Source organism: Pecten maximus, chromosome 18 (assembly GCF_902652985.1).
Source record: "Pecten maximus chromosome 18, xPecMax1.1, whole genome shotgun sequence".
NCBI lineage: Eukaryota > Metazoa > Mollusca > Bivalvia > Pectinida > Pectinidae > Pecten > Pecten maximus.
The window spans coordinates 21,113,624-21,136,496 of NC_047032.1; the positions used below are offsets into that span (position 1 = coordinate 21,113,624).

General features: G+C 36.6%; 1 pseudogene; it reads right to left on the reverse strand.

Annotated features, from left to right (window-relative positions):
• Positions 1-16,035: 16,035 nt before the first annotated feature.
• Positions 16,036-22,150, reverse strand: LOC117316158 (annotated as a pseudogene).
• Positions 22,151-22,873: the final 723 nt, after the last annotated feature.

Genomic DNA, 22,873 nt, shown 5'->3' on the forward strand with positions numbered 1-22,873 from the left:
CCAAACAGTCTTCTGCACAGAATGGTCCAGAGGAAGCTTGGAATCCAACCATATTCTGTGGAGGGAGTTTACACATATTTCATTGATCGGGACTACTCCCATTTTAGATTCATTCTCAATTACTATCGGAATAGGATGGGGGTTAATATGGAATCCCTTCCAATAGACATCCATTTCCTACGGAAACTACAGATGGAGGCTAACTTCTATCAGCTGAGCCATTTACATGATGTTCTGGACTTGAAGATATCTTCTCTCCTGCAGACAAAAATATATAGATTGTAGTACAGTAGGTTCCAGCATCTTTAGTGATATTTATCTTTGCCTCTATCCATCAAATTTATATGAAAATACATAATTTTATATTTATTGAAACTTTAACTGTAGGCTTAAATTAATGGTTTTATTTTTACCAGACTACTATATAATTATACAGATTAACAATCAGATACTATACTGCTGCATTTCACAAAGTCTGTTCTATCTACTTATCTAATTGAACAATTACTTAGTGTTATATGTGGAAATGTGGAGTTTGTCTTTTCAGGAGACTAAATATTACATTAGTATCATTGTCACTATATATCAGTGAATAGCTTTAAACTAATGTATGGTTGTAATATATAACACATTGGGAGGCTGCGGTATGTTCGTGTTAAGTCTCCTTGTGGAGGCTGCGGTATGTTCGTGTTAAGTCTCCTTGTGATAGGCCGGAACTTTTGCCGATTTATAGCGCTAGCTCACTGAAGCATACTGCCAAAGACACCCAGCATCACACCCCACCCGGTCACATTATACTGACAACGGGCGAACCAGTCGTCCCACTCGAAATATGCTGAGCGCTAAGCAGGAGTAGCAACTACCATTTTTAAAGACTGGTTTGTCTCGGCTAGGGAACAGAACCCAAAGCCTTCCTCACAGCGGCGAACGCTGAACTAAAGGCCAAAAGTGAGGCATTGTCAAGGGAGACCTTAGGAAGAAGAAAGTTGTTCAGAAAGAAGAGAAAAGATAAGACCCCAAATTTAGTCGCCTCTTACGATCATGCAATGGGGGCAGCAGGTACAATTCTTACGCCCTACCTGCAGGGCAGTTGAAGGCATGCAGCTAAAATATTGATACATAGCAGTGCCATGCAGAATGTACATATGTTGACAGTTCCAAGAGTGCCAGACGGAGTGTTTTTGAATTAAGATAATCTATTTTTTTTAATCAAATCAGTAATTTAATAATTGCTACTATTTTGTATGTATGTCAAGGTAAAAGTAATATATATATATATATTTTAAAACTATTCTGTTAAAACTGAACTAAGGTGTACAGTCTGTTAAATATTTGTCCTGTAAGGCAATTTGCATTAAGAATGTTATGAATTTTGTCTGAATTTTTAATGATCAATAATCTTTTGTCTGGTTATCTTAACTTATAATAGGACCAATGACAATTGAAAGTTGATGATAATTTAAATTGCAAATTTGTACCAATATTAAATCCGGTATTTTATATGGCAGTCAGGTTATTATTACTTTGCCAGTAGATATATCTGCATATATGTACATGTATGTTTCTGGGAATGGAACAATCTCATAATTGCTGTTTCCATGTACAGAATGTTTATTTCACTGTCTATTCAGTGACTTTTTATAAAATTGTAAATGATATTATGTAACATGTACTTCAGTAGATATATCTATTTCATAAATAGTCATGGGTATACCCGGACATATATTATCGCCGAGACAGACTGAGCGAAGAAATACATGTGACAACCAAGCATTGTGAGCGGACATGGAAATGTGTGAAATTTGACTGACTGGTATAAACACGTGGTTGGATTGATGAAACGACCGGGTTTCAAATTATGATATACATCATTGACACGAGTCACATTCTCCGCTGTCATATTTATTATACGTATTGACGATACAAGACTATTAAAACTAACGTTTCTTGGACACATAACACATACCTATTGATCATAAGTACGAAGTAGCAGTCTGTATTTCATCAGAAAATAGCGGTATTTGCATCGTAAGCATTTTGGTTTGGTTTATTTTGTTTAACGTCCTATTAACAGCTAAGGTCATTTAAGGACGGCCTCCCGTGCGTGCGACATGTATGCGTGTGGTGAGTGCGTATGTGTGTTTTGGGAGGCTGCGGTATGTTCGTGTTAAGTCTCCTTGTGATAGGCCGGAACTTGTGCCGATTTATAGTGCTATCTCACTGGAGCATACTGCCGAAGACACCCAGCAGTCACATTATACTGACAACGGGCGAATCAGTCGTCCCACTCCAAATATGCTGAGCGCTAAGCAGGAGTAGCAACTACCATTTTTAAAGACTCTGGTATATCTCGGCTAGGGGACAGAACCCAAAACCTTCCTCACAGCGGCGAAAGCTCAACTAAAGGCCAAAAGTGAGGCATTGTCAAGGGAGACATTAGGAAGAAGAAACTTGTTAAGGGAGAAGAGAAAAGATAAGATCCCAAGTTTAGTCGCCTCTTACGATCATGCAATGGGGGCAGCAGGTACAATTCTTACGCCCTACCTGCAGGGCAGGCATCGTAAGCAAGGCGAGTTGTTCTTCGTAAACATCGTCGGGATTTAACAGCATTTGCCTAACTGATGTAATAACGCCGCTTGTTGGCTGACAATACTGAGAGTCAACGAGCGCGGAAATTTGAATGGGTGACGTCTACAGATGTGTGACGTCACAGTGCATAATGGTTTGGTTTGGTTTATTTTGCTTAACGTCCTATTAACAGCTAAGGTAATTTGAGGACGGCCTCCCGTGCGTGCGAAATGCATGCGTGTGGTGAGTGCGTATGTGTGTTTTGGGAGACTGCGGTATGTTCATGTTAAGTCTCCTTGTGATAGGCCGGAACTTTTGCTGATTTATAGTACTACCTCACTGAAGCATACTGTCGAAGACACCCAGCAGGACACCCTACCTGCAGGTTCAATTCTTACGCCCTACCTGCAGGACAGACACTGCATAAATAGCGGCGACAGCCAGCACAGAGTGGCATTCTGTCGTGAACGGTAGCCCTAGCTGTTCCTGTAGCTGAACCAGATTTTGTGTATAGCGAGATATATACTATGGCAGCAGAGGTAAATACCCAGTAGAACATAATGCTGTTGGGGAGACAATATACTGTATGATTCCAGTGCTGAATATATATAGTTGTGCTTAGTAGCACCTTCAGACTTGGTTGCACCTTCAAGAAGATGTGTACGGTCGCGTGTATGAAGTAATGACTACTTAGTCAATCAAATTACTATTATTTATGTGTCTATTATGTAAACCTTATGGTATATGAATATTTTAAGGCCAATAATGCATCTTAGTCGACACTGTAGCACCATTCTGTGCTTGGTAACACATTCAGCGTTGGTTTGGTTTGGTTTATTTTGTTTAACGTCCTATATGGTCCGTAAGTCTCGTTTCGGGTACATCAGCGTCTGGCGTCTGTAGGAACGAATCGCAGCCGAATCGCAACATGGTTTACTGTTACGCATTTGGGTGTACTCACCGGACAGGGGGGAAACATACGTGCAGTTTGTTCAGATTCCCAACAGAAACAAAGGAACGAAAGAAATGGATTGAAAGATGCAGGTGAATAATTAACCGAGTACAGTAGGCCTTATGATATATATTCAGATAAAATATAGGCCTACATGTATGCGATACCCTGTAACACACACAGTCAATGTCGGGTGTCTGCTAATATACACAGGGTCAGTCCAAATTGATTGATGTCGGGTCTGCCCAGCCCCTGTCTTAGACAGTAAGCACTGTAACCCTAACTTAGCCTAAGCATGAACCCCTGCCTCATGTATGTAGCCCCACTCTGGTGTCTGCTAATATACACAGGGTCAGTCCAAATTGATTGATTGATTGATTGATTGATTGATTGATAATTGGGCTTTAACCTATCGGTCCAGAACATTTAACTTGTATCAACAATAGACAACATATTTGTCACTTTTGGCAGACAAATCTGTCAATCTTATTCATTGCATAAAACGTTCTTGATTAAAGATTGTTTGTGCAAAGCAAGCTATATGAGCAAGTCTTTGGTGTCATAAATTTTTTGTTACGTCCGTTGTTTTGAAGTGTTTCGCAAAATCATGGTGACCAAATTAAATATGTATAAAATCTTTTGAAATAAATTTTAACAATGACATAGCTGCCAAATTATATCAAACTTATATGAAATACTTAAGTTTTAATTTAGCATTTTGTAGTAAAATATCAAGGACACGTTACCAATTTTTGGTGTCCATAGTGGTGTTGTTGTGTTTTCACGGGTAATAAAAATTTTCAAACACGGGGTGTGTTGAAAGATTTGGGACGACATGGACGACATGGACGAATAAAGTTTAAAATGGTGATAAAATGCACAAAATTAACATGAGAACACGTTCTTTTGCATTTAGCTGTTTATAAAACGGTCGTTGGACGTAACATTTCGTGTCATGAATGTTACGTCCGTAAACATGCTCAAATCCGCTTGAACTTGCTTGCGACACCCATCTCGTGGTTGCCCTGCAGGTAGGGCGTAAGAATTGTACCTGCTGCCCCCATTGCATGATCGTAAGAGGCGACTAAACTTGGGATATTATCTTTTCTCTTCTTTCTTAAGAACTTTCTTCTTCTTTATGTCTCCCTTGACAATGCCTCACTTTTGGCCTTTAGTTGAGCGTTCGCCGCTGTGAGGAAGGTTTTGGGTTCTGTCCCCTAGCCGAGACATACCAAAGTCTTTAAAAATGGTAGCTGCTACTCCTGCTTAGCGCTCAGCATAGTTGGAGTGGAACGACTGGTTCGCCCGTTGTCAGTATAATGTGACCGGGTGGGGTGTGCTGCTGGGTGCCTTCGGCAGTATGCTTCAGTGAGATAGCACTATAAATCGGCAAAAGTTCCGGCCTATCACAAGGAGACTTAACACGAACATACCGCAGCCTCCCAAAACACACATACGCACTCACCACACGCATACGTGTCGCACGCACGGGAGGCCGTCCTTAAATGACCTTAGCTGTTAATAGGACGTTAAACAAAATAAACCAAACCAAACCAAACATCTCGTGGTTCTGTTTACATACCGGAAGTTATTTGCGTCGTGACAAAAACAGGTGTCGTGGATATATACTGGCCACATTTGTATGTATTTCAACTCTTTATTTCTTCGGCAGTTGGTTTGGTTTGGTTTAATTTGCTTAACGTCCTATTAACAGCTAAGGTCATTTAAGGACGGCCTCCCGTGCGTGCAACATGCATGTGTGTGGTGAGTGCGTATGTGTGTTTTGGGAGGCTGCAGTATGTTCGTGTTAAGTCTCCTTGTGATAGGCCGGAACTTTTGCCGATTTATAGTGCTACCTCACTAGAGCATACTGTCGAAGAACTCAGCAGCACACCCCACTCGGCAGTTGGTGTCATAATGTTACGTCCTAGAAATTTAAAATGAATCGGTTTATTCTCTGGTTCGACTTCATTATGATAGTTATTTTACGACATCGAATTAGAGGCGCGTAACATGGAACGGTTTACGGTAGTTTCCTTTCTTTCGCACGGTTTCTATGTTACTGGTGGCCATGTCCTTGGAGCGGTGAAAATGTAAGTGTGCTGTTACGTCCAAGAACATGCATGTCAACATTTACAAAATGTAATATTTAAAACTGTATCAACGAAGGAGAGATTTGATGACAAATGTCATTGAATAAAGGATATATTTTACTTCAAAATAACAGTTAAAGATTCCCCATTAGACGAAATGCTGCGAAGTAATTTGACCATTTTCAACGGAAAGTTCAAGCATGGGTTGATAACGTTTTGAGTCTACTGTTACGTCCTAGCAAATTATTAGTAACTTCAACAAATAAATCGTCGTTTGCAGGTACATATATGCCTAAAAGTAATTTATTGAAATCGAATGCATGTTGACGGAAAAACATTTTGATAAACATGCATGTGGTTAATCATATCACTATATATGTCTTAGACGCAACATGGACATGGTTTTATCATATTTCTGTAAATGTGTCTAGGATGTAACACAGACTCTGAACTTCAATTACAACGTTGGTGTCTTTGTTGCGTCTTTTCTGTTGGATTAGTATAAAAAAAACATTCAGACAGAAAAGGAAAGTTTATAATATGCTCAATGTTGAATATGTCCTGTGAAGACATGTCTTTAGAGAAGTGATGCACAAGGCACTAGGATGTAACACGGACTCTGAACTTCAACTATAATGTTGGTATCTTTGTTCCGTCTTTTCTATTTAATTAGTATGAAATACATTAAGACTGCTTTATGGAAAATTGATAATATGCTCAGTATGGAACCTGTGCTGAGCAGGTATTTATTATTATTACCATTCACTTTATATTAATTTTAAACCTTATTTCTGCAATGTGTCCAGGGATGTAACACGGACACCAATTCTGAATTATTATGTTGATACATCTTTGACACTTAAGTACTAAGTTTATACTTTGAGACTTGAATTGGAAAATAAGAATCATTATACTCAGAGGATAACCTGTTCTGTAAAGGAATTAAATAAATGTTTAAATTCATAGATGTATTTTGTTCAAATCTTTATGTAATGGTATCAATAACACATCATTGATGTATTTTGTTCAAATCTTTATGTAATGGTATCAATAACACCAGTCATGATGAAGTCCAAATTCCAACTTGATATTTAGAATTTGAAAAATGTTTATATGAAGCCTAGTATCCATTGTCAACAACTGTGTAGCAGTCCAAGCCTTAATTCAAAGGATATCATATTATACTACTCCACGTGACCCATCAACGTCGAGTAAATTTGTATCTAATCATATTTATATAGTAAAAGTGTCAAAGTCCCATGCCTGATATGTTGATTTGTCACTGCAGTGAGGTCATTACCCAGTCCACCCACACTCTAACTGATCAGGACCAGTCTACTGCTGTTTTAGAAGGCATGCCTCTGGCCCCAGAATCCATAGATGATACTTCTCCAGGAGACCAGTCCAGCATCCCAGTCGAGTAACTTTTATTAAAATGCCGCATATTGAAATAACTGCCTTGTGTGTCTTACAAATTTGTTATGTTATTCATCCATTTTTATTTGTCTTTGATATTCTATGAAAGCGTTAGGAAGCTTTAGCACGAGTGATGGATAAAAATTATCTTCTAGTAAGAAACATACTTTTCTATGTAATTTGTTGTTTATGAGAAATGCTTTCAATAATTATATCACAATTCTCTGACACGACAGAAATTGTGTTTAAATATCCATGAATATCATTCTGTAGGTTTACTGTTGGTACATATGTACAAATAAAGCATGGCAAAATTGTATTGCCTGCTGTGGTAAGTAAAAGAGTTTTGTTACAGGGGTTAGTACCATAACAGATTATAGGCATTAGCACTGCAATAGCCAGAAGACTGCCTTTAATAGATGAAGTTGTTCACATTTTTAATTCATATTGTTTAAAATTTGAATTCCATTTTATATTCATTTATTAAGTTGCATGTCTTCACTGAGATCAACAAACTCTACTCTTAAACATTCATACCAATCATGCAAATCTTAGATGTAGTCCGAGTAACCTAGAATAACAGTAATATATACTGCTTATTGGTCTAGTATAGACCAAGAACCTTACAAACAGTCCCTTGCTTATCCCCAGGAATGCTGCTGATATGTCTAAGAACCTTATTAAGTTATTAACTGTCTCCAGCTGAACCTTACTAACAGCCCTGAACCTTTAATCCCATGAATGCCGCGGAAAGTTCCAAGAACCTTACTACAATGATGTCCCCAGCTGAACTTAGTAACTGTCCCAAGTTTAACATTGATAGCCCCTGGAAATGTTGCATTGGCCCGAGAACCCCTGACGAATAGTTCATAGCTGTTAATCTGACTTGGCAATCAGTAAAACAAGTAGACTTCTGGCTTGATGTGCACTTCAGCCTTATGGTATTAACCCTTCAATTGTTATTGGTTCATAAACTTGTATGCATGATGTTAAATCATTTTATTGATTTTTTTCAATTCAATAAAATATATGAAGGTATTCCAAAATGATTGCTCTTCGTTCTTCCAAAGTTGAATATTCATGATCAGATAATATTACAATGGACATAAATATGTATCAGCTGTCTTGCAATATGCCTTTGCAAGTTGGCTTGCATCCCATGGTTTGTGTATCATTGTACATCGAGGTAGTTAAATACAAATGCATACTAGAAAGTCCTTTGCTCACTTAAACTAAATATTTGTGTTTACTTGTAGTTTTATCATTTAAACGTATCTACAGTTCAGAAAATGTTAAATATCAATGACATATTTGTTTCATTTAACAAAAATAAAAATAACTAAGTCAACTACTGACCTGGGTTATGTTACAACATTATTACCTTGAGTTCTAGATGGTTTATATATATATAATGCAAATGATTTTCTTGTTTTCAAAAGGTGGAGAACTGGCCGTGGGTAAGGTTTTTCACCAAGAAGAGACGAAGATGGTTACCCAATGAGGTAACCCACACTGTTGTCTTTGATGATGTTGTCAGGGTTCTTGATCCCCCAGCCATAGAGGTCCAAGGTTCAAGAATATATTACAAATTTGGTGAGGCAATGAGCAGTGACCTAAGGTTTTGCAGTACAATTCAAATTAAAATGTCGTAAACATTTTCAAATTACATGTAGATGAATCTGTATATATTAATATCGAGTTAATTTCAGCTTTGTTTGAGAAACTAAAATCTAATTTGTTGGTTTTAATGTTGATATAAATATATATTTATCGTTTCAGATATGCCATGAAGTACCAGATATGCTTGAAGACGCTCAATTTATTGATAATAAATTTTGATCACATTTGATTTCATGTGTTGCTTTTGCTTATTTGCCACAATTTGGTAACTATTCATCAGGATTAAGACTTGAGATGTCGTATGCCATTTACATGGCAAAACAGCATTTTGTCTCGTCATTTAGAAAAGAAATAAGGTGATCCACTTCAATCAACCTCATTTAATAGCAGGAAATGTTGCCAAGCTAAACAAGTGAAATGCTAGTAGATAAAAAATCAGTGAATGAGTGGTTGATATATAGGCTTGAGTTAGCATATCTAAAGTATTTCACTATATTTGTGAAGAAAAGAAAATAGTTGAGATGTAACAAAAGACGCCAAAATTGCATCAACTGAATAAAATGACAATCTCCATTCTAAATCATTCAAAATTAAATCTGTGTGGAATATTTCTTAATCATAAGCAATGTAAAGAAAATAATTAAATTATCTTTTATTATCTAAAAAAGCTGCTTAATTAGAAGAATGGTGTCCTGTTACATCCGCAAGTTTTTTTCCTAAAAAAAGTCTGCATTTATGACTCAAACTGGAAGTTACTGAAATTAAATGCAATTTTTATTTACATTGATAATAAGTATTCATGAATTTAACAGCAGTCTACTCCTGGTGTGAAGAACTATTTTCCAAAAGGAATAATTTTTTGTGTCCTGTTACGTCCTTGGAGTGAACATAAAACATGTATATTTCACCAATTGCCATAGCAGGACTATCTTCTCCTTCATTGTTTAGAATGCATCATCATTTTGTGATTAGGAATCCATCATAATCTTTTATTTTATTTTGTTTTTAAATTCCAAAAAGTAGCAGTCTCGGAGGTAACAATTATTTTATGACACCAAATACTTGCTCATATATTATATTCATGCTGACTTTGTAGTGACGCTTCACTGCTTTTTTTTCCAAGGCGTGCTGATAGAGACTATAACCCCAATGACAGGATATGCAGCTGTCATTTTGAGGAAGGGAAAAAGGAATTTGGGCCAACTATATTCGTGTACAACTGTTTTCCAGATATTCCAACACCTAAAAGGTAAATTTGGTAGAATATATTAAGTCATTGGGCTCAGTGTCTAACTTTGTTCACATCTTGCATATTTTTTTTCATTTTGACGATACATAATTATATTGGAGACATTGTACATCACATGTCATTGAAACAATGCAAGACATGATATATAACCACATTTTGTACTGAATAATAAAGAAAATCAAATATCTAAGAAACAATTGAGCTAGAAATGATTGTTCATTGCTGGTTGTGACTCTGGTGCAAGTATATCAATGCAATAGGTAGCAAATTAGAGTAAAAGTAACCAATTTGGAAAAATCAGGCAAATGTATGCTATATGGTTGCTTTTGTCTTTTTCCTTGATTCATTGCTTTGTGTTAAGATGACTAAGCATGATGTTTATTTTTCACAGACGCAAACTTCCAAAGGTGGAAGAAGAAAATTCAGATGAAAATAATTTTTCCATCAGTAACCATCATCTTGACCATGTAGTGGCTGCCTCATCACTCGATCATCCATATTATGTGCAACAAAATGAGGACCAGGATGAGGATGATGTTGCTGTGGTTGAAGATCCCAGAAAACTATCTAAATCAGGTAACAAATATTTCAGATAATAGGTACCAGTGGTTGTCATCATATCCCCAACGATTGAATATAAAAATAAGGTAGATGTATTGGCTATTATCTAAACATATGGATTTTTCTACAGAGTCTCGCATGAGCCCAAATCTTAGCCATTGAGGATGATTCTTGTAATAAGTTGTTTCTTATTCAGTTATATGTAAAAAAAAAAAACCACAGACGGATTCTTCTTTTTTTTTTAAATATATTTGCAGCATGATTTCTTACATTCATGCTGATTTATACTTACAGTTAATAGTCCATTTCAAGCTACCTTCATTTTGAATACAATTGTTTTGCATAAATTTTATTTTTGATAACCAACAAAATCAAGCAAAAGCAAAGTTGGTAAATGCAATGTTATTTTCTTCTCAGTGAAAGAACTGCAAGCTGAAATCTTACTCTTACAAGATGAGATAAAAGATCTCAAACTTGATTTGGTTTGGTTTGGTTTATTTTGTTTAACGTCCTATTAACAGCTAAGGTCATTTAAGGACGGCCTCCCGTGTGTGCGACATGCATGCGTGTGGTGAGTGCGTATGTGTGTTTTGGGAGGCTGCGGTATGTTCGTGTTAAGTCTTCTTGTGATAGGCCGGAACTTTTGCCGATTTATAGTGCTACCCCACTGAAGCATACTCCCAAAGATACCCAGCAGCAAACCCCACCCGGTCACATTATACTGACAACGGGCGAACCAGTCGTCCCACTCCAAATATGCTTAGCGCTAAGCAGGAGTAGCAACTACCATTTTTAAAGACTTTGGTATGTCTCGGCCAGGAAACAGAACCCAAAGCCTTCCTCACAGCGGCGAACGCTCAACCAAAGGCCAAAAGTGAGGCATTGTCAAGGGAGACATTAGGAAGAAGAAAGTTGTTTAGAAAGAAGAGAAAAGATAAGGTCCCAAATTTAGTCGCCTCTTACGATCATGCAATGGGGGCAGCAGGTACAATTCTTACGCCCTACCTGCAGGGCAGTCTCAAACTTGAAAGGAAAAGGATGTCAACAAAAGACATCATTGATGATACAGAAAAAGTAAGTTAAACTTTCTTCTTGGTTTCCAGTATTAACTTAATTATTACATGTATGTGAATCTATAATAGAAGTCTGCAAGAATGACCGTGTATATCAAGAATTCCATTACATGAAGGAGTTACAAACGTACCTACCATGCACTCACATTCTTTGTGTTCATCTATAAATATATTGAACTTCATTGATCACTTTGTAACTGTTAGTCACCTTTTTGATTTTAATTGATAATAAATCAATTTGTGTTCCTTTTTATGAGTTGCATAACAAGGATGTGTAGTAATTATAATGACTTTGGATCTAAGTGGTGTTTCTTAAATGACCAATATCCCTACCAAAATGCTGTATTATATTCATCATACACCCTAACATCTACTATTCTGCACAAAAAATTAATCTAAATTGCACAAAATCTCTCGCGGGGTTTCATGTGATTGGAGGAAGACCTATTCTTTTTTTTTTTTTTTAAATTGTAGTGACAATATATTAATGTTATTTATTGATTCTGTTTTAGATGTTGCTCTACACCTCATTTACAGCAGATGTATTCCAATTTTTGGTGAACATGCTATACAGGTTATCACCATTCAATTACTATGCTGGATGGACAGTTACATGTTTCAGCCTAGAGGACCAGCTACTGATGACATTGATGAAATTACATTTAAACTGCAAAGATATGGATTTGGCTGTTAGATTTGGGACAAGTAGGGCTACTGTATCTAATATAATAAACACCTATATTTCAGTGTTACATGAAATTTTGTGAGGGAGTGATGACAACCCTTGGTATTCCTAGCCAGCTTAAATGCAAGGGGTCTATGCCCAAATCATTTGAAGATTGTACATCAGCTAGGATAGCAATAGATGCAACAGAAGTTGTTCAAGATGTTCCTTCTGAAATGAACAGCCAGTCTCTAGCATATAGTAGTTACAAGAGTAGGCATACAGTGAAAGCTGTCACATATGTTGCCCCTAATGGAGCACTGGTTTATTGCTCGGACTTGTACCCTGGTTCTACATCTGATGCTGCAATAATAGAACATTGCAAACTTTTAGACCAGCTGAAACCAGGGGATATGATACTTGTAGACAAAGGTTTTAACATATTTGATAAACTTCCTGCTGGTGTGTCCTTAAACATTCCACCTTTTCTTTCAACAAAATGTCATTTCACAAAAGAAGAGGCTGAGCTTTGTTACAAAATTGGAAGGAGCAGAATTCATGTTGAAAGAGCCAATGAAAGAATAAAAAATTATGACATTTTGAATCATATACCCGCTCAGTATAGGCATTTGTCTACAAAAATATTTCAGCTATGTTGTTGCCTTATTAATCTTCAAGCACCTTTGCTAAAGGAAATTGCAGATAAATATGAAATTTTAGATTAAAAGCGGTGATGTGTTTCTGATCGGCCTGTAATATCCTTGCCTTGTTCAGTTTTACAGTGCAAGCCCACCGAAATATCATGCTGTAGGCAATAGTTGTCTACTATTCTTTCTAACCATATTACCACGGAGTGTCAAACAGGGCAAACAACAACTACTACTATTTCATTGTTTTCGGTATTTTACTATTTGTTTTAGTATGTAGTTCAGATCTACTTCTACCAACCTGGCCTTTTTCCAGTTTTATTGTGCAAGCACAATGAAATACCATGCTGCAGATAGAAAATATACACTGCTCTATCCTTTTAACCACTTGCAGTGTTTAACAGATTTATAGCGATAGCTTACTGTACCATAGGGTTATGCTGCAGATCAGAACCAATACACATGTATTTAACTCTATCATTATCATTACTTCTTTACTTTTGCAGCATGAGGCGGTCGTTTCTATTTTTTTCAACATATCCACTTATATATAATGTTGTGTGTAAAGTACGGAAATAACAACTACCAATTTTTTTAATCTCCAACATTCACTTACATCTTAAGCTACTGAATTATTGTAACAAAAATGATATGTTACAAATATTTGTTACATTTATTTCCTTTTATTTGTAGGCACATAATGTAAAAAACAATATAGTTGTGAACATTTTTATGGATACAAACAATTATTCATTTTTTAATCAATGTTACAAAATGTCTGTATTATCAATCGTCAATGTTTTGTTTCTGTTGGTAAATATGATTGTCAGCTTAAAATAAAATTGCCTGGAAATCATTTGATGTTTAGTGTCTCTGTCAATGTCATTGACCATAATAACATTTTTTTATAAAATAATTAAGTTAAGAATTTTGAATATTTAAATCTCGAGAATTATTCACTTGCATCAAGATGTAAAGTGGCTGCAGAAAACCACTGAGCATCCACAAGAAAACTGACAAATCTATTCTCATCATGTGTGATGATCCCTTTATTTTCCTTTATGCATTGTATTGGTACATTAGTGTGAATATTAAACAATTTGGTTTCATTAAATGCAAATGATATCAGTAACAGAAAGGTCCTAAGATTGAATAACAGTTTAGCCACTCCTTTTTTCACTTTCTAGTTCCGAAAGTAAATGATGAATACAGTTTACAAATACATCAAATGCTGATACCGAAGGTACGATATATACTTTGAAGCAAGAAAAACGAAAATGATACATGTATTTGAACTTTTTCTTTTTTTTGATTTATTCAAATGATGTAATAAATTTTGTTAAATAAAATTCCATCATTAATGAAATGTTAGATGCCCACAAGTTTTCTTTGACTATTCTAACTATTTGCAAATCTTTTGTTGTCCACACTGCCAGGTCACAACACTGAGTTCCAGTTAAGAAAAGCTGCCCCTGAATCTGGTGCCAGTAATCGTGGTTCTCCTTTAAGGTCATGTGTCCATCACTCGAAAGATCTGAAACAACAGAAGCTTTCATTACATGTTTCTGTTTAGGTAAATGTCTTAAAATTTCCTATATACTATATACTAGTAAATCACAGATATTGGCTTCAGAGCAAATTTGATTCAATTTTGCTTTTGTCATGGACCAGTCATATTCACAAAAATATATCCCTTTGAAATATCTGCTCTGCAGGTAGGGCGTAAGAATTGTACCTGCTGCCCCCATTGCATGATCGTAAGAGGCGACTAAACTTGGGATCTTATCTTTTCTCTTCTTTCTTAGCGGCTTTCTTCTTCCTAGTGTCTCCCTTGACAATGCCTCACTTTTGGCCTTTAGTTGAGCGTTCGCCGCTGTGAGGAAGGTTTTGGGTTCTGTCCCCTAGCCGAGACATACCAGAGTCTTTAAAAATGGTAGTTGCTGCTCCTGCTTAGCGCTCAGCATATTAGGAGTGGGACGACTGGTTCGCCCGTTGTCAGTATAATGTGACCGGGTGGGGTTTGCTGCTGGGTGTCTTCGGCAATATGCCTCGGTGAGGTAGCACTATAAATCGGCAAAAGTTCCGGCCTATCACAAGGAGACTTAACACGAACATACCGCAGCCTCCCAAAACACACATACGCACTCCCCACACGCATGCATGTCGCACGCACGGGAGGCCGTCCTTAAATGATCTTAGCTGTTAATAGGACGTTAAACAAAATAAACCAAACCAAACCAAACTTTGAAATATTTTTTTGTACTTACCAAATGAATTGTCTGCAAAATATTTCTAATTAAAACTATGAACTTTAATCCTGACTAAAAGTAATGAAACATGTCATATCACAGTTTTTGACATCAACAATTAGGAGAGTGAATAAAGTAAAGCCTGTCTAAAGATGACCGCATGTAAGAACTTATGTTTCTTCAATTGGTGTATGGGAACTGCCTACTTATTATAATCAAAATTACCTAGGAAAAAATCTTTTTTAGATGAACACGCTTCCGCAACTGTCATTTCCTTGGCAGAGAAAGGGCATTTCACCTCCAATATATCCGGTGACAATGCTGGCTGACCTCTATGTTGCAAGTGCACATTTACACCATTTGAAAATGTGCCCTGCACAAAATCATCAGGGGAAGCTCCCAGTATGCCTGATTCATGAAGCCATATACCTGTAACATAAAAATCAGCAAGTTTAGCAATTACATGTGTATTTATGAGCAATTATATTTCAAAGTTCATTCATTTATGAATTTGACATTTTATTTGTTTATCAAATGTCAGATGTGCATAGATAAACTTTCACTGTATCAACCCAGAGACTTAAATAAATATAAATAAGTACTTAATGGTTATTTATATATCCGATCAATCTTAGTGCAGTGAGGTGCACATGTATGTATATTGTTCAATAATTATCAGCAGAAGAAGAATTCATTAAGTCCAGTGCAAACCACACTGTTGTCATGAGATAAAACCAAATTCCATACAAATGTGTGAATGATGGACTGAAATCCTGTTCATATCATACAGATGAAAAACATGCAAATGTAAAACAAAGTGTCAGGATGAATTTAGTCTTAATGTTGAGTCCTGTCTATAAATGACATTGAAATATTATAATTTGGTCCTACACTGCCCTGGAGGTTGTGTGTGTGTGTGCGAGACCATAAACTTGCCTGTCTCTATCACAGTAACTCCCCCTGCTTTGCAGTATGCACTAATCCCATTTTTCTCGTTCGTTATCCCCCACTGGATAGGGGCCCTTTCTTCCAAATTGTAAAGTGCACATTTACACCATTTGAAAATGTGCCCTGCACAAAACCATCAGGGGAAGCTCCCAGTATACCTGATTCATGAAGCCATATACCTATAACATAAAAATCAGCAAGTTTAGCAATTACATGTGTATTTATGAGCAATTATATTTCAAAGTTCATTCATTTATGAATTTGACATTTTATTTGTTTATCAAATGTCAGATGTGCATAGATAAACTTTCACTGTATCAACCCAGAGACTTAAATAAATATAAATAAGTACTTAATGGTTATTTATATCTCCGATCAACCTTAGTGCAGTGAGGTGCACATGTATGTATATTGTTCAATAATTATCAGCAGAAGAAGAATTAATTAAGTCCAGTGCAAACCACACTGTTGTCATGAGATAAAACCAAATTCCATACAAATGTGTGAATGATGGACTGAAATCCTGTTCATATCATACAGATGAAAAACATGCAAATGTAAAACAAAGTGTCAGGATGAATTTAGTCTTAATGTTGAGTCCTGTTTATAAATGACATTGAAATATTATAATTTGGTCCTACACTGCCCTGGAGGTTGTGTGTGTGTGTGTGCGCGAGACCATAAACTTGCCTGCCTGTCTCTATCACAGTAACTCCCCCTGCTTTGCAGTATGCACTAATCCCATTTTTCTCGTTCGTTATCCCCCACTGGATAGGGGCCCTTTCTTCCAAATTGTAAGCACTAATCAGCCGTTTCTTCAACGAAGAAGTCAATCTATACAAGTAAAAAGTGAAAACAAATACAAACTGTTGACAAAGCAATATCTCTGTACATGTATTTTGTACTGATTATATATATATTTACTCAGTTTTGACGCATGGGATTTGGGTTGACTTTATTTGGTACACAAATTACACAATTTAGCTGCTGTCCCCCTTTTATTAAATACAGTACATGATAGATGTTATAATGCCCTAAATAATCTCCATGATGATGAGAGGAAAATGATTCAGCATTTTACCTATTGCGTTTTGCAGCGCTTATTATCTGTCCAAAGTTGGACGCTGTCAACCTCAACTTTCTCACAGCTGCCCAGATAGAATTCTCTCTGCCCTGTAGTGGCAAATGCGATTTCAATAATCTTTTCTGGCGCAGTTAATAGCTGACGGCGAAGCCATGTGGTTCTATCCTGTGAAGCCAAATACTCTGGACTTGTTAATAGGTCCTCAATGAGAGGTGCAGGGATTCCCTGGGCTGTTGGCTCCTTTGAGAGGATCCATGTAATGCTAAATAAAGAAACAAATATTTGCTTAAAGCGATGGCACAGGAGACCAAATTACAATGTAAAGGTAGATAATCCTTTAACATGCTGAAGTATACTGCACATTATTATATATAATTAACTACCGTACTCTAATAATAATTATGGGAACTCATGGTTGATGCATGCATCAGACACCCTAACAACTAATTAACATAATTAGTAAGACTTTCAAAAACAGGTTCTCTACGATAATCAGATTTTTTTTCCAGTTATTGTATTAGACTAAGTGTTCTAAGTTTTGCTAGAGATCTACTAATTACATTTAGCAAAGAAGCTCACATGAGTAACATACAGAAGATAACAAATCATAATTCTTTAAATTAAAATAAAATGAAAAAGCATGCAAGAAAATGTGTGTATTGGTAAATTAATAAAAGTCCCAATATATATACAATTGCATTCATGTACATAATAAAGAGTAACAAACCAACACTATCAACTAAAATATTCCTGTTTTCTTCAAAATGTCAATATTTAGACACTATTTATTTTTTTAAGTATTTATAAATCTTTTAATTCTTTCTGTTTTGAAAGGTCTTTGGTATCATGTGAATGAATCAGGAAACAGAAATATTTTCAACTTCCTTGAACAACACTTGAAAAGTAATTAACTATGTAACAATTGCAAGCCAACTGGAACAATTTGGCAACCTGTAAAGCGTCCCAACTGTCCTAGCTGCTTGTATAGAAAAGACCTGTCATCATCTGTTACATCCCTCCTAAGTGCTCTAACAATGGTATATATACATGTATCAATATGACAATGACAATAATATGGATCAACTCTGCAATCAAAATATAGCTATTGTGACAGTAAAAAAGATAGTAAGCTGTTATGATTTTCAAGACGCCTTATTATTTTGTGTATCGCAAAACTTTTTTTTTTACATATTTACATACCTGTATCCATTTTGTTTTGGGGGATATAATTCTGACATTGTTACAGTAACTTTTGGTGGTGCAGAATTTGGATGCTTCAGCCAACTACATTTAACATCAGTCTTGCTTGCTCGCTTGTATCTGAAATAAAATAACAATACATGTAATATATTACAGAAAGTGTGTTTGTGTGTGAATTTTTCTGTCTAAAATATTATTAGACATATCTAGTCTAGTATACATTCTTCAATTGTACTGGCAATGATTCATTAGATTTTTGTTCAAACTGGGTCATGGGGTATAATTTTATATGCTTATTATTAAATACAACTAAACTGATAACACTATCTAGACTGATACAGGGCTTAAAATAAGCAGGCTTTTTAGTTTACCTATTCGCTGTTACCTTAATTTTTCCTGCTAAAAATATAAATATTAAATTTAGAAATTTTAATAACTAAGAATATATCATTTTGCATGGTTGATATGCATTCATAAACATCAAACCCCATGGGGAAAAAAGAGATAAACACACACACACAGGAAACACTTTTAGACTGGCTGATAAAACCAAGTTATGACATATGATACTAGTACTGACAGCAATGTGATTAATAATCTATTTATGCATATTACAGTATTTACCCAAATAATAAAGCTGCTGCTACATGATGACATTTGTACTGTCCCATTGGCTCTCACAGGTTGATGACTTCACCACACCATTATCTTCGAGAAATATCTGCACAAAATAATATCACTGTTTACGTTAAATGGTTTAAATTACTACTTTTAATAAACCATATTGTAATTTGTAAAAGGAAAGTTTCGCATCGATCATTATGTTTGCATCTAGTCAGTTTGGTTTGGTTTGGTTTATTTTGTTTAACGTCCTATTAACAGCTTAGGTCATTTAAAGACGGCCTCCCGTGCGTGCGACATGTATGCGTGTGGTGAGTGCGTATGTGTGTTTTGGGAGGCTGCGGTATGTTCGTGTTAAGTCTTCTTGTGATAGGCCGGAACTTTTGCCGATTTATAGTGCTACCTCACTGAAGCATACCGCCGAAGACACCCAGCAGCACACCCCACCCGGTCACATTATACTGACAACGGGCAAACCAGTCGTCCCACTCCAAATATGCTGAGCGCCAAGCAGGAGCAGCAACTACCATTTTTAAACACTCTGGTATGTCTCGGCTAGGGGACAGAACCCAAAGCCTTCCTCACAGGGGCGAACGCTCAACTTAAGGCTAAAAGTGAGGCATTGTCAAGGGAGACATTAGGAAGAAGAAAGTTGCCCAGAAAGAAGAGAAAAGATAAGATCCCAAATTTAGTCGCCTCTTACGATCATGCAATGAGGGCAGCAGGTACCATTCTTGCATCTAGTCAGAAAAATGAAATTGACAATTAAACAACATGCCAATAAATAACAACAGACAACATGTGGTAAAAATTATTATTACAAATAATGGTTACTGGTTATGTAGTTGATTGGGTCAATACTAGATACAATGTATGTATAATCAAGTAGCTGATTTGGTAATGCTAGTATATTTGGAAGGTGGGGTCAAATTTAATGCATACACCTTGGGTGAAAATTAAATATACAACCCGAGGTTTAACCGTACTAGCTACTGTAGTCTGCCTTTGCTATATTATACTAGTCTGATTTTCCTCTTACCCTCTACCCCACAGAGACTTGGCACGGATTTCCAACCAATCGTCTGTACTCTGTTAGTTCGAATATCCTAACTGGAGACTGTCTGTACCAAGTCCCTGTGCTACTGCTATATAATCCTATACCTATATGAGGTCTTATTTCACCTAATTGCATTAGTGAATATGTTACACGACGCAATGTCAAAAGTTTCTCGTCGTGTTAAACCTCTACCATTGTTGGAGTACCCATATATGGGTCATTCCAGAAAAAAGTGGAAATTTCGGACACAGTTGAAATGGCCGTATTTTGACAGGAATCCTTTAAAGCACTGGTCTATTTCCATCCTCATTCTTCGTCCTGTTAGTTTCAGATGCGAGCAGTGATTCGACACGATGCAGTTTTTTATAAAATGTGTTTATCTGATGGGGACCTGTGCTGTTGGGTCATTACCGTAATACTACTTAATTCTTGGTTTATCTATAGGGGATGTTTACATGCAAGAAGTTTTTGTTAGAATTTGATAGAGAACAATGCGGAGAAGAAAAGCAAATGAACATAAAAATCATAAAAGAGCACTAAAGAAGAAATAATGGTCATCAAGTGGAGATTTTTTTCACCAGTGCTGTTTCTGACATTTTGTGATCTCGTTGTCACAAAGTCCTTCTTTCATATTCAATTTGTGTTTGCAAGAATATGACGGTTTATAGTAATACAATATTTTGCATATCTTTACTTTGCATTTCCTTAAGATGTGAAAGTAGGAGAAACGTTTTAAATCAATGTACGGTAGTGATATTATGTTACGGTTATGACATGATTGTTACGGTAATGACTAATGACATTATTTTACATAATACATATATGTACCGTAATGCTAATGTCATCACCGTAATGGCGGTGTCATTACCGTAATGATATCTAAGTAAAGTCCATATATTGAAAAAGCCTACATGTATGTATCGAAACCAAGTCCACGGTACGATAATATCGATATAAATATGTGTGTAACGATGTGATACATATCGTCAATTAATTGTTTTAAGTGGATAACTACATTTACCGCTATGCTAATGTCCTTACCGTAATGTCGATTTCACTACCGTAATGCTGATGTTCATTACGGTAATGACCATTACGGTGATGATATATTTATAGAAAACCCCCGTGAATGGCCCCTCAGGCAGCCATAACGCAAATCATTCAAGGGCACATTTGAAACTGTCCTACATGGGCATGTTATCAGATCAAGTTTGAAACGTTGATAGTAAATATAGCTTAAATAAAGAATGCACGGTAATGACATTGAGAACATGTACGTCATAGGGCTAGTACATACGAATCAATGTTTCTTCTTTCACCGCCATAGCAGCATGCTCGCCATGTCCTTTTGAAAAGAGCGCCGCGTTGAACTTTATAGACCAGTGAATAACTACATCCCAAGGGAAATAACTCTTGTGTTTTTAACACGTTTCGATGGTATTACGGTAGTGACAAGTTTTTTTGGGGACAGTTATATTCTTGTCATTACATACAATATGTGACAATATGAATGTCTACTAATGTTTGTAATATACAGCATGTATATTGAAGATATCAAAGTGACTAAGAAAGAAGATTTAAAACACTTATTATTTTGATAAATATGTGGTTTAATTAGGAAAGTCGGCCAAGGGACACGTATGTTTTGAGGATATTATGAGATGACTAAAAGAGTATTTTAATTTTCTGAATAATCTTCAACCAAGGAAGTATACTAATAGTTTAACCTACTATCTAATATGTACGCAACATATTAAAAAAGAACAATATCATGATTTCTTTTCTTTTTATACATGTATTATACCAAGGGACACAAATTTCTGAAAAAATCTGGAATGGCCCATATATAGAGAGACCGTTGCTTGAAATTCGTGTCAAGTCCCTGTGCTCTATCCCAACCTGACGTGAAGTCGAAGAAAATGCAAACGAAATGTCATCCGGTTATAATTACCTGCACTTTGTACGACGTGTCCCTCATAGAGGCTTGGACATTTGCACTAATAACTAGCATTTCGTCCATGACGAATCGCAAAACCCGTCCACTCTCAACCGCTGCCTCGCTTTTCCTTGTTAACTTCGTCTGCCCGTCAACATACTTGGACCAGTACAAAATAGATAGTGCCATGACGGCCTAACTCGGACTGCCATCAACCGAATCAACCCGCTGGAATGTACCCGGAAGTAGCGTATTCACACAGATTCTCGTAGGTCACGTGACGAGACTTACGGACCCTATTAACAGCTAAGGTCAGAAAAGATAAGATCCCAAATTTAGTCGCCTCTTACGATCATGCAATGGGGGCAGCAGGTACAATTCTTACGCCCTACCTGCAGGGCAGGCATCGTAAGCAAGGCGAGTTGTTCTTCGTAAACATCGTCGGGATTTAACAGCATTTGCCTAACTGATGTAATAACGCCGCTTGTTGGCTGACAATACTGAGAGTCAACGAGCGCGGAAATTTGAATGGGTGACGTCTACAGATGTGTGACGTCACACAGTGCATAATGGTTTGGTTTGGTTTATTTTGCTTAACGTCCTATTAACAGCTAAGGTAATTTAAGGACGGCCTCCCGATTTATAGTACTACCTCACTGAAGCATACTGTCGAAGACACCCAGCAGGACACCCTACCTGCAGGTTCAATTCTTACGCCCTACCTGCAGGACAGACACTGCATAAATAGCGGCGACAGCCAGCACAGAGTGGCATTCTGTCGTGAACGGTAGCCCTAGCTGTTCCTGTAGCTGAACCAGATTTTGTGTATAGCGAGATATTATACTATGGCAGCAGAGGTAAATACCCAGTAGAACGTAATACTGTTGGGGAGACAATTTACTGTATGATTCCAGTGCTGAATATATATAGTTGTG